Source organism: Camelus ferus, chromosome 1 (assembly GCF_009834535.1).
Source record: "Camelus ferus isolate YT-003-E chromosome 1, BCGSAC_Cfer_1.0, whole genome shotgun sequence".
Classification (NCBI taxonomy): domain Eukaryota; kingdom Metazoa; phylum Chordata; class Mammalia; order Artiodactyla; family Camelidae; genus Camelus; species Camelus ferus.
In genome coordinates, this window is record NC_045696.1 from 121987456 (window position 1) to 122009016 (window position 21561).

A 21561-nucleotide genomic window follows, 5' to 3' on the forward strand; every position below is an offset into this window, starting at 1 on the left:
GTTCTCCCTGACCTACACAGACATTTGAAAGACCTGCAGAGTTTAATGCTGGACCCTTTTTAGTCTCTGTTTATTGTATCCACTGAAGTGAGCTCATCCTTTTCAGAATCCTTCTACATGTTGGTGACTCCCAAATGTTTATCTTCAGACCTGACCTGCCACCTGACTTCTGAATGATCTTGGTTACCTACCTCTAATATAGGCCCACTATTACTCTGAAATCTGGGTAGACAGCAGCTTATACATGTGTCCCCGCCCTAAGCACGCGGCCCCGCCCACAGGCCACGAAAGCCAATCCGCGCGCACTGCCCAGCCCCGCCCTTGCACCCTCCTCTGCTGGGCCCCTCCCTCCGCCCACCCAATGGTCACTTCATCAGGTGGGCAGGCGGCAGTTGGTCAAGTGGGTGGCGGCTCTGCGGGTCTCCCCGGGGGGTGGGGGGGGGCGGCCCTGCTCCCAACCGCCAGCGGCGGCGGCCACGGAGCTTCGTGTCCGGCATGGCGGAGGCGGGCGCGGGCCCCGAGGTGGTCCGCGGGCAGGTGCTCAACACGGGCCGCGCTCCAGCAACCTGCGATCTGGGTGAGGGCTCCCACAGCGCGCTGTGGTGAGTGTCCGCCCCCGCCTGGCCTCGGCGGACGCAGCTGAGCCATCGGGCCCGGCCCCGAGACCCCAATCCCGAGCCCGGCCCCGACCCCAGTCGGGCTGTCCCGCCGTCCATGCGCCGCGGGTGTCGGGGGGAGGGGTAGGGGCCGGGAGCCCGGCACCCAGGGACCCCCCCCAGAACGGGAACAAGGCTCCCCAGCCCTGTGTGCTGGCCTCGCAGCCTAACCCTTGACGTCCCACTGTGAAGCTGGGAAGTCCTTCAGATGCTTGCAGCCGCAGCCGCAGTCTGGAAAGCGGTTGGCAGGGGCCTGTGTGCACAGCCCTGAAATCATTGTCTTGTCTGCCGCCCTCGTCTGCGTTTTCCATGAGCGGCTTTGGTTCAGCACTTTCCCTGGCGCCAGTGGAAATTGCCCATCACGTCCAGGCCCTTAGAAGAAATTAATGCTTAAATGTGTACTGAGAAAAGTCCTTAGTTTCATGACATGTCAGTTGAGAAGTTTTTTGTTCTTGTTTTTTTTTAATCTGTTAACAATTTTTCCTAGCCTTAAGTTGATTTAGATCTGATAACTTTCTATCACGGCTGTCAACTTACATGACATGTCTCTCTTAGATGAAATGTCAAGTCTTAGTGTAATTTTTTTTTCCCTTTCTTAAGTAAGATCCAAGTACAAATAATGGATTGGAATCCTGGGTCCAGATGATAGCTTTTAATCTTCAGGTTGATGATATTTAATATAAGTTTAATCCATATTGTGCTTTATTAGTATTTAGTAAATGTTGGTTAACAGTGCTGGGTTTATAAAGGATTTCTTGATTGAAATATTAATGATATTTAAATAACTGATATATTTAACTTATTTAATTTTTCTAATTGAGATGTAGTCACAATGTGTCAATTTCTGGTATACATCATAGTTTGTCATACATATATGTACATACACATATATTTGGCTTCATATTCTTTTTCGCTAAAGGTTACTATAAGATATTGAGTATAGTTCCCTGTGCTATAGAGAAGAAATTTGTTTTTTGTCTATTTTTATTTTATTTTATCTTCTTGATTTCTTGATTGAAATGTTAATAATATTTGAGTCACTGATATTTTTTAAAGCTTGATGTTTCCAGAAGGACTTAAAGATTTTGAGGAAGAAAATTTTTTTTCATTTTCTGAATCTGTTCAGTAGGAATTTTGCCTTTTCTGTACAAAGTTCTTTCCTAATCATTATGTAGAGGATATAAAGAGTGGAGTCTGAATTGAGCCTTTCCGAGTGGGTGTGGTTTTGATAGGAAGACAATAAGTGCAAGTGACAATCTAAGCTGTGGAATCCAATCCTGGAAAAGGACTTAGGTGGCAAATTGTGGAGGACTCTGTAGGCAGAACGGAGTTTGATTTTATATCTGTGCGATGGAGAAGCATCAGAGTTTTTGAGAAGAAGCAGGCGCATGATCAGTTTTGAGATTTTTTGGAGAACCTACATGAACACTGGTGGAAATGACAGGAGAAAACTGAGGTGGAGAATCAGGCTTTGTGACCTTCTGGAGGTGAAGTGATGTAGTGGCATGGAAGATGGAGATGTTAGAGTCAGTAACGGAGTCTTGTCAGAGGAGTAGTGGACTTTTCATCATGGCAGGTATGGGATGAATCAAAGGATGATGAGGTCTTACAGGGTAAGATGCTGAAGAGGAATTTGGATTTGGGAGAGATTCTAAGACAGGACCTGGTGATGTGGTATGGGGAAGGTTGTTAATTCCAAGGCTTCTAGCTTAGGGGCATGGTGGTTCCTTTCTGTAACATTCCTTGTTAGAGGAGGAATGCTGTAGGCAGAGGAGGTTTGTTAAGGAGAAATAGTGAGTTCTGGTTTGGACTCGTTAAGTTTAGGATGCTGTTGGCCCTTTAGGCTATATCCAGAAGGCATCCTGAAAATAAGAGGGACGTAGAATCTGGAGATGAAAATTTGTGTAAGTGGTAGTCTGGTGTGGATGAACACAGATTCTTATTTGAGATCATAGGTTAGGTGATATTGCATGCATATATTATGCGTGTTTATCTCTTTAGTAGAGAATCTGTAGGGTTCAGTACATTTTCAAAGTGTTCATTATCCCAGAGAGATTAAGAAGCAGTGAGACAGAACAAAAGAGCGAAGAAGGAACCTTGGCAAGCAAGTAGTTTTAAGAGGTGGGAAAAGGAAGAGGAAGCTGAGGACTGGTGAGATGTGTAAGACTTGGGGAAAAGGGAAAAATGGTATGAAAGAGAGAAGTTCAAGTTGTATGTTTCATCATCTAATTAAGTATCTATGTTGGATAAATTCAGCTTGAAACATGTTCTGAATGTGACTGAGAGATTGTGAGGTCATCTCCATAGAGATCGTAATTGAAGCCTTGAGAAGGGACAAGATGAGAAAAAACGTGTGAGTTGAGCTGAAGGAATGCCTGAATTTAGGTGTCCAGAGCAGGCAAGCTACAGAGGAGGAGGAGGAGGTGTGGTCAGAGACCAGAGACCTGGGAGTCCACATTGTCAGCGGAGCTGGGGGACACAGTGGTCATAGGGATCAGTAGTGAGGACTGTAGAGAGCACGGTTCAGTGGGAGGACAAACTGTTGGGTTTGTTGACGTTCAGCTCTCCTAAAAACATAGTTTTAACCAAAATTCCATTGTGCTGACATTCCTGATGATACAGTGTCTCGTCCTGTTAAGGTGTCTGTGACTCTGGCAGGCCAGTCAGAACTGCCATTTAGTCAGCGCTTTCTGTTACTTTTGTTTTATTTTAAGCAGATATTAATCAGTCCTCTTACCCACATTGCAGGGGTGATTCCTTTCAGTAAGTGGAAATTTGAGACCCAGCGAGGTTACTTAATTTGCCCACAGATACCCAACTAGGAAGTGGTAGAGCATCTCTGTCTGGTTCTTAAGTGATGCTCAACCAAAGATCAGAGTTGAAAAAAATACATGCTTTCAATAGTAGAAAATATCTATTGTCTGCTTTCTGTGTGATTTGCTTTGTTAGCCTTTTACAAAAACCTTCCATGCAAGGTCATTCACTTAGAATTCATTGAGCACCAGTTCCCTGCAAGGACTCAAGGGGCGCCTGCCCTTCAGTAGCTCCTGCTGCAGACAGTGGGATGCAGTTGGGTGGGAGCACAGAAGACCCGTGGGGAGGGCTGTGAGGGCAGAAGGCCGAGGTGGCGTGGGGCTGCCTGTGTCTGGCTTCACAAACCTTGGCGCTGGGTGTGGATGTACGACCGGGAGTTTGCCTTGAGCCGTGCTCTCCAGGTAGAGCAGAATGCACATGCCTGGGCACAGAGGTCTGAGCGTGGCACATCTGGTCAGGGAAACCAGGAGTTGTCTGGGAAGGGAGGGTGTGGGTGGGTACCTTGGGGAGAGAGCTGGAGGGGAGGCAGCTGGGATGGGTAGGGCTGAGTTCTGAAGGTCTTTGTTTTCTAAGGAGCTGGGACTTGAGTTGGTAGGTGAAAACCACTGAAGGATGCCCTTTTTCTGCTGGCTCCTCATCAGATTTTGTGTTTCCCTTGTTGTCTCTCTTTGACTTCCTACCCTCTGTGCTTGTTCTGTCTTCTTTCTGGTTACTTAGGGGTACTCAGTGGGTGTGATTTTCCCGTCTCCTGGGGCATTTTGACATGTATGTGGATTTTGTTTTGCTTTTTGTTGTTACGTTGATTGGAGGTGTTACTGGCCTTCGGTGTGCATGTGGTGTGGAGGTGGACGTGCCCAGTGACCCACATGCAGTGCGCACACGGCAGTCAGTCCCTGCACCGGAGAAGCGTCCTGTTAAGATGCCAGTGGTGTTCCCCTCCAGCCCATACCCAAGAATGGATGGGCCCTGGGCAGGTCCTGCCTCTCTCTGAGATTCATCTCCTCCATGACCTTGCCCTTGTTACTCTCTGCTCTAGCCCTTCTCCAATCCCTCCCCGGAACTTTGCTGGGTTTTGGTACCACCTGTTTGAAAGGCAGGACCAGCAGTAGTATAAATCCTCTACAGACATTCCGGACCAGATTCCTAGTTGTGCTGGTTTAACTGTTAATGTAACTTTTAATAAAAAAAAAAATGTCTCTTGTATGGTTTTTGGAGCTCAAAGTTGTGAGGAGGCCATCTCACATGAGCAACAGAACATCCAGAGTTTCTGAACAGATTCGAGTGCAAGTAAAATGCAGACAGAATTCATTTTGGTGTCAGTAACATCCCTAATAGTGTGCTCCTGGTGGTGGCTGTAATTGGCTATAATATATATGCCATTCTGCTGAATTTAAGTTGTATGTTCTCAGTTCTCAAGCATAAGTAAAAAGGTGTTTTTGAAAGGCATCGAAGTTGAGTTTTCCGGGAACTCTGTATAGTTTATTCCTCACCTTACTCACAGTAAGGTACCTGCTAAGTAGAAAACAACCAAATTCCCCGACAGACATCTCCAGCTACCCGACCCCGCATCCAGCCTGCTCTGCCCGGCCCCCCACCCCCGCCTGACCCTGAGATGCTCTTTCTTCCTCTTTGCTTCTGTTTCCTCTTTCACTTCTTAAGGCTCCCATACATTGGAAAGCCAACAGGATGTTCTCCAAGTTCTCTCTCAGGTGCACAGTCTTAGGGCAGGCTCTGGGCTCTGAATCCGGCCATGGCTGGTGGGAGCTGGGGGTGGGGTCTAGGGGTGAGATCTGCGTGGACTTCACCGTGACCAGCTGACTAGTGTTAGTTGGAAGCTTGCCTTAGGTGCTATGGTTTCAAACTCATTTTCATATTCACCTTTGAGGTTTTTTTTTTTTTTTTTTTTTTTTAGCTTACAGATAAGGAAACTGGGTCTCAGGTAACTTGTCTAGGGTTCAGAGCCAGTAAATGTACAGCAGAACTGAGATTTGTTTAGACCTCAAAACGGAGTAATGTCTTTTCCCCTGAACTACTATAGACTTTCCTGTGTTACAGCGAGTTACCTGGAAACATGCTTCCTGCAGCCTGGGTTCCTGAGTTTGTTGGCACCAAGGTATAAAAAGATGATTGTCATGACCAGCTTGGGCCTGTTGTGGAGATGCAAGAGGGAGGAACCAGAAACTTGGAAGGGGTGAGGGAGGTAGGGTCAAAGCAGCTTCACATTTCTCAGAAGGGTGTTTACCTGTGTTTATCCTTGTCACTCCTCTGTCCCCCATCAGTTTCTTGATTTTCATTCATTTAGTAACGTTATTGAGCGTGTACCTGGCTTGTGTGCTAAGCAATAGGACTGAAGTAGTTTTTACACTTTGGTGTTTACAGCCTAACAGTAAAGTAATCCCATTTACTGAATATGGTGAGGTGCAGAGTGCTCCCTTTTCTACCCATAAAAAGTGGAGAAAAGTTTTTGTGGAGTAGTCTGGGAGGGTTTCCTGGAGGAAGTGCTCTTTAAGCTGGGACCTGGAGAATGACGTGGAGCTAGCTGAGGGAAAGGTGGGGAAGGGTGCTAAAGCATTTGAGGCACGGCTTGTAGAAAATGAACTGTCGAAATTGGGGAGTTTGTGATTCAGATCCAGGGCTGTTTCTGATGGTGTTGCAGGGACAGGAAGAGCAGTTAGTTTCAGGTATGGACGTAACCAGGAACTAAAAGTGAGACCAAGGCAGCTACTCCCCTCCCTCTTTACATTTACAAAATCTTGTTGCAGCCTGCATCTCTGCACAGCTGTTTTGTTGTTGTTGGTTTTTTTTTTCTGTGTTCACTTTTACCACATCCCCATGCACTTGGCAGAAGAGAGCTGACCCTAGCTGCCCAGAGGTGTGTGTCTTCAGAGCACTCTGACTCCTGAGGGAAAGGATCTGATCCAGCTTGGGCCAGTGTCCACCACTGGTTGTTTCAGCAGGAGAGGGGCTTTGGGTGGCTTTTAGGGCTCTTCTGCCTTCCTGTCTCTGGTGGTGTGGAGGTGGCAGTCAAGCTGGGCGGCATTCTTTACAATCTCTGTAATACTGGATACATGTATAACATGTGAGTCCTGCAGCCTAACAGTAAACATCCAGGAACCCACTACCGACTGACTGACTTCAGAACAGGTTATCTGGGCCCATGTTCTGATCCGTGGCTGGGCATCTGTACAATAGAGCGGGTGAGAGTCTGGGCTCTGGACACCTGTCTGTGACCTGAGCTTGTTCTTCTGTCCTGTGGAGAAGGGGTAGCGATACCCACCTCAGGGCTCGGAGGATTGGGTGAAACACACAGGTGAGCGCTGAGCCCTAGGCCTCGGGTTAGTGCTCTGGTCGTCACTCCCTGGAAGTGAGTGGGCCTGGTGGGGCTGGGGTCTGTCACCTCAGTCTCTTGGACTTCGTCCTGGAGTGCAAAGCAGAGTCCACGGAAGTGAGACTGTCAGGCTTGGGTCTCACAGCGGTGTGGGCTAGGGCAGCCCCCTCTCCCGGTGAGATTTGTCAGTTAAAGCATCTTCTCTGCCAGGCCCTGGTCCCGTTCCCGGCCTCCCTGAGGGGTGCTGCAGGTCCTGTTGGAGACAGACTGATAAGGAAATAGGTTACTGTGTCACTCTGTGAAAACACTGATATAAGATCATTCAGGACAGAGCCGCTGACTCCACCTGGGCTTCCCAGTTACTAATTAATTCAGCAAGTGGTGTGTGTCTGCACTGGCACACAGACTAGCCATTCAGCTACTTCAGTGAACAAAGCACCAGGTCCCCAGGCAGCTCGTGGTCGGTGGATGGCTGGCTTGGAGAAAGGATTGAAAAGGCTTGATCAGGCCTTGGCTTTAGGTTCCTTCTAAAGAGTTTCTTTTCATTTCTCTTTTTTATTGCACTTATCACAGACACAGGTCTAAGATACTCTTTTCTTTTTTCTAGAGTTTATTGATAAATCATTCGATTTTAAGTGACCCTTCCCATTTTTGTGCATCTAGAAAACTGAAAAAGATGGCTTATGCACAAACCTGTTTTTAAAGTGGGTTGTTCTTTTTATCATAATTAAATGAAGATAAACCACCTCTGAGCAGATCCTGCAGTTAGCAGATACTTTTCTTTTGTCTTACATATGCCCCCTAAAATAATTTTAGAGACTTTGAAGCCGTAACATGATTGTCCCCCCTATTTAAGAATTATATAATCTGTTGTAAGACATAAAACTATGGTTGAGAAATGAAAAATGGGTGGCACATCTTAACCCAGAAGGTGAAGTTTCTTTTTTGGCCAGAGTCTTCTACACACATTCAAACTTTTTCGCTGTAGTTTGCATTTTGTGCTGGCACTGATGGGTTTGTGGTTTCCAAGCCCAGGCACTCCCAGAGCCTCCTGCCCGGGTGCTGGGGGGGTGCTGGTGGTGGTGTCCAGTGGAGACTCTGAGAGTTCCCTTTGAGGCAGCCTGGAGGCGCTGGGCACAGGGGAAGAGTGTGAGACTGCCACTGCTCCTGACTGTCCGGGTCCCACATCTGCAGTTTGGACTTTATTACTTCAGGTTAACGAGCTCCCTTCAGAGGCTCATCCCTGTCTTTATACCATCCTGGTTTTCTTTTAAATTGACCAAACAGCAAGCAGAAGGAGGCTGTCCCTTGTTCTCTGCTTTTTATTTTAAAACAGCTATATCAACATAGTATAAAACTCATAAAATTCAAATGTTCAGTTCACTGCATATTTACAGTTGTGCAGTCATCACCAAAGCCATTTTAGAACATTTTCATCATTCCAAAAAGCTTTTTATCTGGTGTTTTCCTCACCTATAATAATATTTTGAGATTCATCCATGTTATTGCCAGGACAAGTAGTTCTGGAGCTTTTTGTCATCAAACAGTAATTAATTGGATGGCTTCAGTAGATTATGGACATTTGGAATGTGTCCAGTTTTTGTCTGTTGTGAATAATTGTGCAATGAACATTCATCTCTAAGTTCTTATGTGGACATACATTTTCACTTCTTTTGGGTACACAGGGTTAGAGTTTCTGTGAGCAAGTGATGTGTGTGTGTGTTTTGGGGGGAAGGGATGGTAAATGATTTTATTTTAAAGCATAATAAGACTGCAGGTTAACTTATCAAACAAACATGAATACCCTGTGCACTGGCCAGTGTGCGGGCACTGGAGCTGGGTGGAGACCAGACCTGGTCCCAGCGCTTGCAGGAATTTACTCTCAGAGGGGGAGGCGGACTATCCTGCACACATGATGCTTCAGCCGCTGCTAGGTGCTGTGAAGAAAACCAGAACTTGATTAAAAGAGTAGAGAGTGGAAAGGGGAGGCCATGATTTTTTTTTCTGTAATAAAGATGTTTTAAATGCTGTGTATTTAACAAATTTTTTCAGCAATCTTAAATGTATAGAAATAGTGTAAAGAGAGTATAAGGAAGGTTTCTCTCTGTGTCATGAGAGTGAGTTCCTGGTACAGTGCTCCGTCTCCCCAGCACACCCCACGCGGCACCCCTGTGGGACCGTAACACAGCCGTGCGCGTTGGGCAGGGCGCGCCAGCCGGGACTGCTTCCTGCCCTTCGGCCCCTGCTTGGCGGGCGCATGGTGCACGTAGCCCCTGTCTGTGTGGTCCCCTTCAGGCCAGAGCAGTTCCTCACTTCCTTTGGCTTTAATGCCTTGATACTTTGTCAGATTGATATGTTTTTAATTTTTAAAGAAAGCACCAAACCATTTTCCAGAGTACCATTTTACCCTCTGTCAGCAGGTATCAGGTGTTTCAGTTCTTCACCTCCTTCCCAACACCTCCTTTTGATTCTGTCCCATCTGGAGAGGGTGTGAGTGGTACTGCATGTGGTCTCACTCCGCCTCTCCCTCGTGACTATGACAGTAGTGTCTCTTTATGTGCTTACTTACCAGTTGTGTACCTGGTTTGGTGACATGTCCACTCATGTCTTCTACCCGTTTAAAAATCCTCATCTCTAATTTGACTACAGAGATGCAACCAATGAGGGAACTATTAATAACTGGCAAACTGATTCATGTTAAAAGCCCAAAATTAAACCCTTGAGAAAAATGACTATTTTCTATGCTGTACAGATAAAGTTGGGACTTCCTAATACTGCTGTAGCAGAGGACTAGTTTACCTTGACGGATTAGATAATTTACACATATTTGACCGAAGAGATTTTAAGCCAGTGGCTGGAATGAATGCTCCTGCTGCCGTGTTGTCATTGGGAACAAATGTATAGTGAGAGAATGTGGCGTTTCAGAGAGAGGGAAATTCTTAAATAGAACTGATGAAAAGTAATCCTGGAAGAAAACAAAGCTTAGTGTAGTCTTATTTATAGAACAAGTAGTGTTAACTGAACAGCTAAAGAAAATAAACAAAAATAAATTTCTCCAGTTAATATCTAAATTGCCACTGATCACAGGTCAGGCTTGCAAAATAGAGAATAAAACCTGCAGGATTCACCTGGGTCACAAGGATTTATCCTGGGTCAGTGACTGAGGTCAGGGGACTGCTGTTATTGATTGTTTCAGTAGATATGGGAGAGTGTTGAGTTTGGGGCTTATTTGAAATTTCCTTCCCTTTTCAGTCTGTCATTGCTGAATCCATCCTGAAGCTTGTATTTCTCTCATTGCATCATCTTTCTCTCTGTTCCGTGGTCGAAGAAGATGCTTTTTATCTTTTTAAAGGATCAATATACTGCTCTCCTGGGTGTTAATTGTTACAGTAGGACCATATAGGCCTATAAAAATACCAGATGTTATGTTTCAGACCAGTGACACACCGTTTGATAGTAGTGCTAGGTAACATTTTCCAGCTGTTTCCAGGAATGTCCACCTCTTATTGAGCCATTCCACCTGTTTTGTATTTTGCTAATGTTTTCAAGCATCCTTTCAGGACAGCTCTGATCCCCTAATATTCAAATGATGATAAAGTTGATATTCCTTAGGGGTGTTATCAATTCTTTCTTTAGTCCAAAGTGAGCTGGAAGAAAAAGACGTCCGTGAGTCTCTGTCCGCTCTGATGTACCTGCTAGAAAGAGCCATTTATTTCCTGCTACTAGGAAAGTCTAATAAGACAGAAATTAATCAGGAGAGTGCAGCCAGGCGGGCGGAGCAGGAGCCATGGCGGCTGCGAGAACCTAGTGAGCATGAGGCAGCCACGGCAGGGCATGGCTCCCGGGGCGGGCCGGGCCTGGCCTCAGGGGCCTCTCACAGTGACATGGAAGAGGAGGGCAAGAAGGGCAAGAAGAGGGAGGGCTAACATATGACTGTATTTTTCAGCAAGATCGGAAGTGAACAGAAGGGAATGCACGGTAACTGTTGGCAGAAGGGGAGGAGCCAGAATTCCCCCAAGGAATACCTCCTCAGACTTTCCAGTGGGCCGGGAATTGAGTCACCATTTAAATGAGTATTCCTAAAAGGTGAAAAGAGTAGAGACAAGAAAGCCCATGAGAAGATGACAGAGAAGTGCCCTCTGCACACTGTGGTGCTGTCCCTGCCTGAGCGCGTGGAGCCCAGCAGACTGCTGAGCGACTGTACTGAGAAGGAGATGAGGTACTTAGGGCAGTTAATGTCTGTAGCAGGATAGCTGAATCCCTCCGGTAGGACCGAAATCCCGCGTTTCATAGGCAGTACAGAGAGAGCCCACCAGCTCCAGACACTTGACCCAGGAGCATGATGCTGTGATCAGCCTGCCTACAAAGTCAAGCTGGCCTGGAGGGATGGGGAGGACACCATCCTCAGGGTCCCCATCCATGACATCACTGCCGTGTCCTGTGTGCAGGATGACGCCTCACACCTGGTGATCCTGAAGACAGCCCGGGACCCCGGCATCTCCCCCAGCCAGAGTGTGTGTGCAGAAAGTTCCAGAGGCCTCGCCGCAGACTCCCTGTCGGAGAGCGGAGTGGGGCCCATGGAGGCGTGCTGCCTGGTTGCCGCGGAAGAGCTGTGCTCCCTGCTTTGCAAGTCTTCCAGACTGTGTACCCAGAGTCCACCATCGACTCCCTGGACAGAGCCGTATTTGATGGGGCCTCGACCCCTACCCACCACCTGTCTCTTCACAGTGATGACTCTCCCACAAAGGTGGACATGAAGGAGCCCTATGACACAGAAGCCAGCACTTTCTCCTTCCCTGAGTGCACATGGAGGGCGTCTCGCCCTTGTCCTTCTGCATACAGATGGCACCGCATGCCAGGACGGTCAGCGGGAGCGAGCTGAGCACCACGGCTGCTGAGCTGCTGCAGGACTACACACTCACGCTGCACGCCAAGCTGTCATCACAGGAGACCCAGCAGTTTGCCTCCCTGCTGCACGAGCACCGCGCCAGGGCCTCGGTGCACGAGTTCTCCGTCAACCTGCAGCAGCTCCATGGGGACGGCCGCCAGTTCCTGCTGCTCAGTCTGAGGCCCTTCATCCCTGAGAAGGACAGCCAGCACTTCGAGAACTTCCCGGAGACCACTGGGTGTATCAGTTCCTAGCTTATCTTCTCAGGATTTCTGCTGCCATTCATAGAATTGGTAAGTTCTTTTTTTTTCTAGGGAAAAAAAGGCAGCAAATGTTAGGCTCCTGGATTATAGCTAAAAATGTCCTTCTTTATTAGTTCTCTGATGCTTTACAACAGACTAAAAGGTTTTGCATCATTTTTATAGTAGTACTCAGTGTGTTTATTGTTTAAAATTATCTGCTTCACCATTCCTAGAAGTTGAACTCATGGCTTCCGTGTTCACTTTTGAAAACGGTATCTTTGGATGAATAACTGCATTAAAATTTTGTTACAAACCCAAGTCTTCAGTCTTTTCCTTTTTTCATGGTCTGTGGTTTGGAGTGAAGGTCTGGAAATTATTTAATCAATTCCCCAAGTTGAGTGAAATGCACAGCCAGTGTTTAAAACCCCTAGCATAACCATTCTTTTGCCAAATTATCTTCAATGTCACCTTGGCCATACAAATTTCCACACGATTGTAATTTTGTTCCTTATCTTTTATCCTCTTCTGTTATCCCACCCCTCTCTCTGCTACATTATTACCTCTCTCCCCTATTGTAGGATAAATACTTAAGTTTCTCTGTAGTTGTCACTGTCATTGCTGGAGAGAGTCATTTAAATAAAATATAAACTTATTTTATTAAATGTTGAAGACAAGTAGCTCTGTGACTAGGCAGCCAGAATCCATTCCACTTTGTTCTGCTTTTTTCTGGTCTCCTCATGAATTCCTTCCTCTGCCCAAGGAAATAGAGAAATTCCCATGAAAGTGTCCCTGACATAACAGAAGAAAAACTGGAAAATTCACATATACGTCCACAGTAACAACACAAACAACCAATGGACCCCCCCCCAAAAAATCAAATTAGAAAATACCTTAAAACAAATGAAAACAAAAAACATATACATGCTGTACCCAAACTTACGTGATGCAATGAAGTATATACTCAGAGAAATGTATAGTTTTAAATGCCCATATTAAAAATAAATATCTCAAATCAATTAATCAAGAAGAATAAACTAAACACAAAATGAGTAGAAGGAAGGAAATAGTCAAGATTATAGTGGAGATAGAGAATAGAAAAACAAGAGAGAAAATAAATCATTTAAAAGGGCAACAAAATTGACAAAACCTTAGCTAGAGTGATCAGAAAAAAAAACAAAGCCTCAAATTACTAAAATCAGAAATGAAGGTAAGGAAATTACTACAGACCTTAGTTCTAAAGATAGCACAGAATTGTACTCTTAAAAATAGTTAAAATGATGAATTTTATGTTATGTAATTTTACCTCAGTAGAAAAGCCTGTATTTGTGTGGATTCATGAACTGTCTGGTTCCATTGATCTGTATGTCTTTCCTTTCATCAGTACCATATTATCTTGAGTGTCATAACTGTCACTTTATAGTAAGTCTTAAAATCAGATTTTCTTCTTTTCAAAAATATTTTTGCTATTATAGTTATTATCACTTTCTATATAGACTTTAAAATTAATGTGTCAGTATACACAATAGATAATACTGGGGTTTTTATTGAAATTGGGTTAAATCTATAGATTTTTTTGTTTTAAAGGGTTGATACTTTAACTCTATTGAGACTTTCAATCCATGAGCATGATCTATCTTTCCATTTATTTAGACTTTCAGACATCCTTTGTTTTCTTTCGTTAGCTTTTTTTAAAGTATACAGTGCCTGAATGTATTTCTTAGATTTGTATCAAAGTATTTCCTTTTTTTTTTTTTTAAAAGAAGCTATTTAAATGGTATTTAAAAAAAGAGCTGGCTTCTTATTTTTCATTAACATTCTATACAATCTAATTTTTATACATTGACCTTTTATTGTGCAACTTTTCTAAAATTCACCTACTAATTCCAACTTTTTATAGATTCTGGAGATTTCTACTTTCATGATCATATCATCCTTTCCAATTTCTATGCTTTTTCCCCCCTTGCTTTATTGTACTGACTAGTCAATGTAGGATGTTGAATAGGAGTGGTAAAAGTTTTATATCCTTGCTTTGTTCTTGATTCTGGGATAAAACATTAACTCTTTTACTACTATGTATGATGTTAGCTGTAGATTTTTTCTGTAGATGCCCTTCATCAGATGAAGGAAGTCCCCTTGTATTCCTAATTGGCTAGAGTTTTTAATGATGGATATATTTTGAAAGTTTCAGGTTTCTTTTCTGCATCAGCAAATATAATCATATGGTTTTGATTTTTTCTTAGTCCAGGGATCAGCATACTGTGACCCACAGACCGAATCCTGCCCACTGGCTGTTTGTGTAGAGGCAGCAAGCTAAAACACATTTTTTACATTTTTTAACGGATTGTAAAAATAATAATAATATTCTGTAAAAAGTGTATGTCACCCACAAAGCTTTAAATATTTGCTGTTTGGTCTTTTACTGAAAAAAATTGCTGCATCATCCTTTAGTCAGTTAATATAATGGGTTACATCAGTGATGTCTCTTTAACTAGGTTTGCATCATAAGAAACCGCCCCCCCCACCACTTGTTTGTGATGTAGTATTCCTTTTATAAATCTCTGGATTTAATTTGCTATAATTTTACTAGAAAATTGTATGTCTATTTTCATAAGATACGGATTTGTAATTTTCTTACAAGGTCTTTTAAGGCTAATACTAGACTCAAAAACGAGTAGGGGATTGTCCCTTTTTTCTATTTTTTATTTAAAAATATTTTCTTAAGAGGCTGTGTTTATTTTATGTTTATTTTATGTTCATAGCAAAATTGAGCAGAAAATACAGAAGTTACCCCTTGCTCCCAGACATGCACAACCTCCCCTACTACCAACGCTTGTACCAGAGAGTACATTTGTATGTTATTGGATAATCAATCTAAATTGATACATCATTGATACACTACACCAAAAGTCCATTAGGGTTCACTCTGTGGGTTTTGACAAATGTATAGTGACATGTATCACTATTATACTACCATATGGAATAGTTACATGGCCCTAAAAATCCTCTGTGCTCCACAGAGTTATTTCTTCCTCCCTCTTTCTGAACCCCTAGAAATCACTGATCTTTTTACTGTCTGCATAACTGTACCTGATCTAGAATTTCATATATTGGAATCATACAGTATGCAGCCATTTCAGATTGTCTTCTTCCATTTAGTAACAGGTATTTAAGTCTCTTCCATGTCTTTCCATGGCTTGAGAGCTCATTTCCTTTTAGTGCTGAATAATGTTACATTGCCTGGATGTACCATGGTTTACTTATTAATTCACCAAATGAAGGACAAGTTGGTTGCTTCCAAGTTTTTGAAATTGTGAATAAAGCTGTCATAAACTTCCATGTGCAGGTTTTTGTATCCATGTGCAGGTACACAAGCTTTTAATTCCTTTGGGTAAATACCTAGGGGTACAATTGCTGGATTGTGTGGTAGGAGTATGTTTAGTTTTGTAAGAAACTGTCCAGCTGTCTCCCAAAGTGACTGTTCCATGTTTGCATTCCCACCAGCAAAAGATGAAAGCTCTTGTTGCTCCACATCCTTGTCAGCATTTGGTGTTCTCAGTGTTACAGATGTTTGGCCATTCTGATAGGTATGTAGTGGTATCTTACTGTTGTTTTAGTTTACAACTTTCTAATGGTATATAATGTTGAGCATTTTTTCATATGCTAATTTCTCATGTTTATCCTCTTCAGTGAGGTATCTGTTCAGGTCTTTTGCCCATTTTTAAATCATGTTGTTATTTAATTTTAAGAGTTCTTTGTATATTGTGAATAACAGTCCTTTATTGAATAAATCTTTTGCAAATACTTTCTCTCAGTTTGTGGCTTGTTTTCTCATTCTCTTGCCAGTGTCTTTCACAGAGAAGAACTTTGTTGTTGTTGTTGTTGTTATGAGTGTACCTTATCAATTCTTTCTTTCATGGACCGTGACTTTGGTGTTGTATCTAAATAGTCATCACCATACCGAGCACCATCTAGAATTTTTTCTATGTTACCTCCTAGGAATTTTATAATTTTGCATTTTACATTAAGGTCTATCATCCATTTTAAGTTACTTTTTTTTTTTTGAAAGGTATAAGGTCTGTCTCTAGACTCCTAGGTTTTTTAATATGTGGATGTCTGGTTGTTCCACTGCCATTTGTTGAAGAGATTATCTTTTCTCCATTGTCGTACCTTTGTGATTCATCAAGATCAGTTCACTGTAGCTATTCTTTATCAAGTTGAGGGAATTCCCCTCTATTCCCAACTTGCTGAGAGTTTTTTTTTTTTTTTTATCAAGAATGAATGTTGAACTTTGTCAAAGGTTTTTTTCTGTATGCATTGATATAATCATGCGGTTTTTTTTCTTCTTTAGCTGCTGATGTAATGGATTGCATTAATGGATATCCAAATGTTAACCAACCTTGCATAACTGGGATTAATCTCACATAGTCTTGGTGTATAATTATTTTCATATATTGTTGGTTTTGATTTGCTAGTATTTTGTTGATGATTGTTGCATTTGTGTTCATGAGAGATAATGGTCTGTAGTTTTCTTGTAAAGACTATCTGGTTTTGGTAATGCTGGCCTCATAGAATGAATTAGGAGGTTTCCCTTATTTCAGTATCTTCTGTGTTTTCATAGAAATTTTAGAATGATTTGTTGCAATTTTGTGAAAAGTGCCATTGGTATTTTGATAGGTGTTGCATTGAGTCTGCAGATTTCCTTTGACTGTATGGTCATTTCGACAATATTAATTCTTCCAATATATGAACACAGTATACTTTCCCACACAAAAGACCTAAATAGCCAAACAGTCTTGATAAAGAAGAACAAAGCTGGAGGTATCATGCTCCCTGACTTCAAACTATGCTACAAAGCTACACTCATCAAAACAGTATGGTAAAGGCTAACCTTTTCAACAAACGGTGCTGGGTCAGTTGAATATCTATATGAAAGAAATAATGTGACTTGACCCTTAACTTATACCATACATGAAAACTGACTCCATATGGATTGCATACCTAAATGTGAAGAAAAACCAATTTGACTTCTAGGCTAAAACATGAGAACCACTTCATGATACACACCTGATAGTTGACATCTAAAAGATGGAAAAAGCAAGTGTTGGCATGAATGTGGAGCAATAGCAAATCTCACACACTCTTGATGGGAGCATAAGTTGGTCCAACCACTTTGGAACGTTGGCAGAGTGTATTTAAGCCAAACCCGTGCATACCCTATGACCCAGCAATTCTACTCCTAGGTCTATATCTATCACCAATATGCACATATATTTATTGAAAGACATGTACTAGAATATTCATAGCATTAATTATAGTAGTCCCAAGCTATAAACTGTAAATATCTGTCAACAGTGGTGTGGGTAAACAAATTAAGACACACTAAACTACTATGCAGCAATGAGAATCAGATACCTATAACTGCATGTGATATGGATGAATCTGACAAAGACAACATGAAGGAAAATAAAACTACAGTTGATCCTTGAACAACACAGGGGTTAACCTGTGTGTAACTTACAGTCAGCCCTCTGTATCCATGGTTACTCTGCTTGTGTAGATTCAACCAGCCACAGACTATGTAGTTCTGTACTATTTACTGTTGAAATATATCCACATATAAGTGGACCCACAGTCCAAGCCAGTGCATTCTAGGGTCAGCTGTGTGCAGTATACCACATAACACAATATCTGATTTCATGCATGCCAAGTACAAAATAAAGCAACACTAATCTGTGCCCTCAGATGTCAGGACAGTGGCTACCTTGAGAGGTTCAGGCTAGAGGGAAGTTCAGAGGGCTTTGGGGGTCCCAGTATTGTTCTCTTTCTTGATTAGAATGCTGACTTCATGAGTCTGACCAGATTGTGATAATTTGGGGGGCTTTAGACATGCAATATCACATTTTTCTGTATGTACAGTATTTTTCAGTAGAATGTTTAAAAATGTTTCCACAGCACAGGTGTGTCATAATTTATTCAAACTTTTCTGTATTTATTGGTCGTTCAATTGGTTTCAGCTTTTTACTTCTACAAATATTGTGAAGTAAAGATCTCCATACATATTTGATTCATGGTGGTCCCCTTTAAGAATAAATCATTCATATGTTAAGTGGCTGAAGTCTTCACACTAAAATACATTGTGATATTTCTTCCCCCCAAAACGGGAAACTCAGATTTTCATTTTTCACTAGCAATGTTTGTATTTTTTCTCTTATAGTCTCATGAGAATGTCTTGTCTTTTTCATTGTGTTTCATTTCATTTCCTCATTTATAATAGATTCAATCATTTTGCTTTCATAGATGTTGCAGCTACTTTCCCTAATATAGCTGCTCTACATTGAATTTGTTTATAGTAGGCTTTCTATAAAACTTATGGTGATTTTAAGTACACAGGTACTTTCATACCATTCCTTTGAAGAGATGGAGGTAAATTCCTCTGTCTTTCAGCATGGACTGGGTTTAATGACTTCCTTTTAATGAATAGTATGTGATAAAGTGACATCCCTATGAAGAGGCTTACATGGAAAGGAGCTGAGTCCTCCAGCCAACAGACATGTGTGTAAACTTTCATAGAAGTGGATCTTTAAGCCCTAGTCAAGACTTCATATGACCACAGCCCTGGCCGATGACTTGACACCAAAGCAAAGCCACCCACCTAAGACAATCCCTAAAGCCTTGCCTTCAGAAATATGTGGGATAATAAGTATTTGCTCATTTAAACTGTTAAATTTTGTGATCAATTTCTATACAACAGATAAGTAATACACAATTTTTAAACTTTTTATTTTGAAACACAGTGTATGTGCAAAGAAGCAAATGAAACATAGATATAAAATTTAGCAAAGTATTATAATGCAAACGCAAATGCAATGGTTATGAAATAGAAAATTGCAGGTCCCCAGAAAGAATGTGCATGTTCTTTCAAGTTCAAAACATCTTACTCCAGTTTGCATGCAATCAAACTCTTGAATTTCATGGTAATCATTTATTTGCTTTGCCTTATGGTCATATCTCCTATGTTTACACCTCTGAACAATACAACTTAGTTTTGCTTATTTTTGAGTTGCATATTAATAGGACCTATGGAATCATAGATTTACTTTGTTATACCTTACTTCTTCTGTTCAACCTTCTGTAAGAGTCACCAGTGTTGCCCGTAGCTCTAGCTTGTTTGTCTGCATTACTGTAGAGTTTTTTTGTTGTTTGATTCCACCGCAGCATATTTTTCCATTTTACCTGTTAAATACTTTCTAATTTGGGATGACTCTGCTTGCTTTTACAATCCTGTTCATGTTCACATGTGCAAGAGCTTCTCAGTGATATATATTCCTAGGAGTGGTAATATCTTTTTAAGATCTTGATTTCATTTTCCTCAAATCTGTATCCCCAAGTGGGATTGCTGGATCATTTAGTAATTGTATCTTTAAATTTTTTAAGGAAACTCCATACTGTTTTCCATAGTGGTTGCACCAGTTTATAGTCCCACCAACAGTGCACAAATGTTCCCTTTTCTCCACATTTTCACCAACACTTGCTATTTCTTGTCTTTTTGTTATTGTTGTTGTTCTTTGTTTTCATTGAACTCAAAATAGCTAGTAACAAAAACATCTAAAAATATCTCCAACATTTGATTCTTCAGTCATTTTTGGTTGATGACATTTGATTATTTAGTTCCTGCTTGTTTCCATCATGGAGTAACATGTCTATCAAAATATATCTCTGAGAGTTTGCAGCAAGCTTTAAACCTGTATACTTAGATCCTAACCCAAAACCATGATTTAGTTGTTAGTTTTAAATCTAAATTTTTTCTGCCAGACAGAAGCTTATTAAACTAATAATCATAAATAAGCTAGCTATTAATTAGTTTTCAAGAAAATGCCCAAATACAGCACATACATATAGGTCGCAAATATCCTTTCATCCTTTACTACTCATATAATATGAATGTAAAATGTACAGTGGAGTTACATCATAAACACATTTAATTTACATTAATTCAATATGTCATGTCAGTGAAAAGGAAATAATGAGGAGTAAGGAAAATAACAATAAAGCCATGGCTAGAAGAAGCTGAAACAAGTTTCAAAGGCACAGTCAAGGAAATCGATACCTACTAAATTAACCCAAACTCTCTGACATACCACTCTCGTGAGTGGTGAAATTCACAGCCCCAGTTTATTTCTTTTCTTTTTGATAATAGCCATTCTGACAGGCGGAGGTGATATGTCATTTTGGTTTTGATTTGCATTTTCCTGATGATTAGTGATGCCAATTATCTGTTAGTCATTTGTAAGTTTTCTTGGGAAAAATATCTACTGAGGTCTTCTGTACAATTTTAAAATCAGACTGCTTTTATTTTGCTCTTGAATTGTGTGAGTTCCTTATTTACTTTGATATTAACCCCTTATCTGATAGATGGTTTGCAAAGATATCCTTCCATTCCATAGGTTGCCTTTTCATTTTGTTGATTGTATCTTTTTTTAAAACATTTTTTATTGATTTATAATCATTTTACAATGTTGTGTCAAATTCCAGTGTTCACAACTTTTCAGTCATTCATGGACATATACACACTCATTGTCACTTTTTTCTCTGTGAGTTATCATAACATTTATTGTATCTTTTGTTGTGCATCATTCTTTTAGTCTGTTGTCGCCCCACTTATTATTATTATTTTGCTTTTGGATGGAATTTCGCAGTGCTGGCTTCTTGACAGTTGAAATATCTTTTTAAGATCAGTACTTTAAGGCTTAAAATCCTTTTTATGATTTAAGGGGTCTCGTTTACATTTAAAATGGTACCCTAGGATACATTTTAAACTTTCAGAGCGGGGCATGTTTCCAGATCTTGGCAAAGGCCTCAAACAGAGAAAGAGCTTTTCCTAACAGATGAGTGAGCTGGAGAGAGCAAAGCTGACACTTATCCCTGTTTTACTCCAGACCAGGATAGGTGGACAGCAGAACAGTGTGGCCCTGCAGAAGCTGAAGCCTGACACTCCTTACACCATCACCCTGTCCTCCCTGTGTTGTGATGTGGAAGGAGGTCGGGTGACAGGAAGAGGCAATACCAGTAAGTGAGCCTGGACTCCTGTGGCTGTTTTAGTAACCGTCATGGGGATGGAATCTCATCTTCCACTGGAAACACTGGGGTGACACAGAGGTTTGCTAAACTTTTAAAATGCATGTTAATAATGCTCTTTTTCTTCTTCTTCTTCGTTTCTTATTCTTATCTTCTTCTTTTCTTTTCTTCTTCTTCTTCTTCTTCTTCTTATTCTTTTATTCTTATTCTTCTTCTTCTTTTCTTCTTCTTCTTCTTCTTCTTCTTCTTCTTCTTCTTTTTCTTCTTCTTTTTTTCTGTCTCTGTTGGGGGTGGGGGGTAATTAGGTTTTATTTATTTTTTAGTGGAGGTACTGGGGATTGAACCCAGGACCTCGTGCACACACTAAGCATACTCTTTAGCCCTGAGCTACACCCTCCCCCCAAAGATCTAAATTGCTTTTAATATCCTTACTGGAGTTATTTGTCTCTGGTCTTGGAGAATGGTGTTTATTACCTTCTAGGATAACACAGACAAATGAACAAACTATGCTCTGAGGCCAAGATACCTTGTGGAGGGATGAGACATGTACATGATGAT

At 41.6% G+C, this 21561-nt stretch overlaps 1 long non-coding RNA gene and 1 pseudogene across 1 annotated transcript in view; one reads left to right on the top strand and one right to left on the bottom strand.

The window, feature by feature from the left end:
- Positions 1 to 9477, bottom strand: part of LOC116666505 — a 24662-nt gene extending 15185 nt beyond the window's left edge. Inside the window, exon 1 of the long non-coding RNA XR_004323402.1 lies at positions 9392 to 9477. This is a non-coding gene — a long non-coding RNA (uncharacterized LOC116666505). The remainder of the gene's footprint in view (positions 1 to 9391) is intronic.
- LOC116666498 lies at positions 393 to 21133 on the top strand (annotated as a pseudogene).
- The last annotated feature ends 428 nt before the right edge of the window (positions 21134 to 21561 follow it).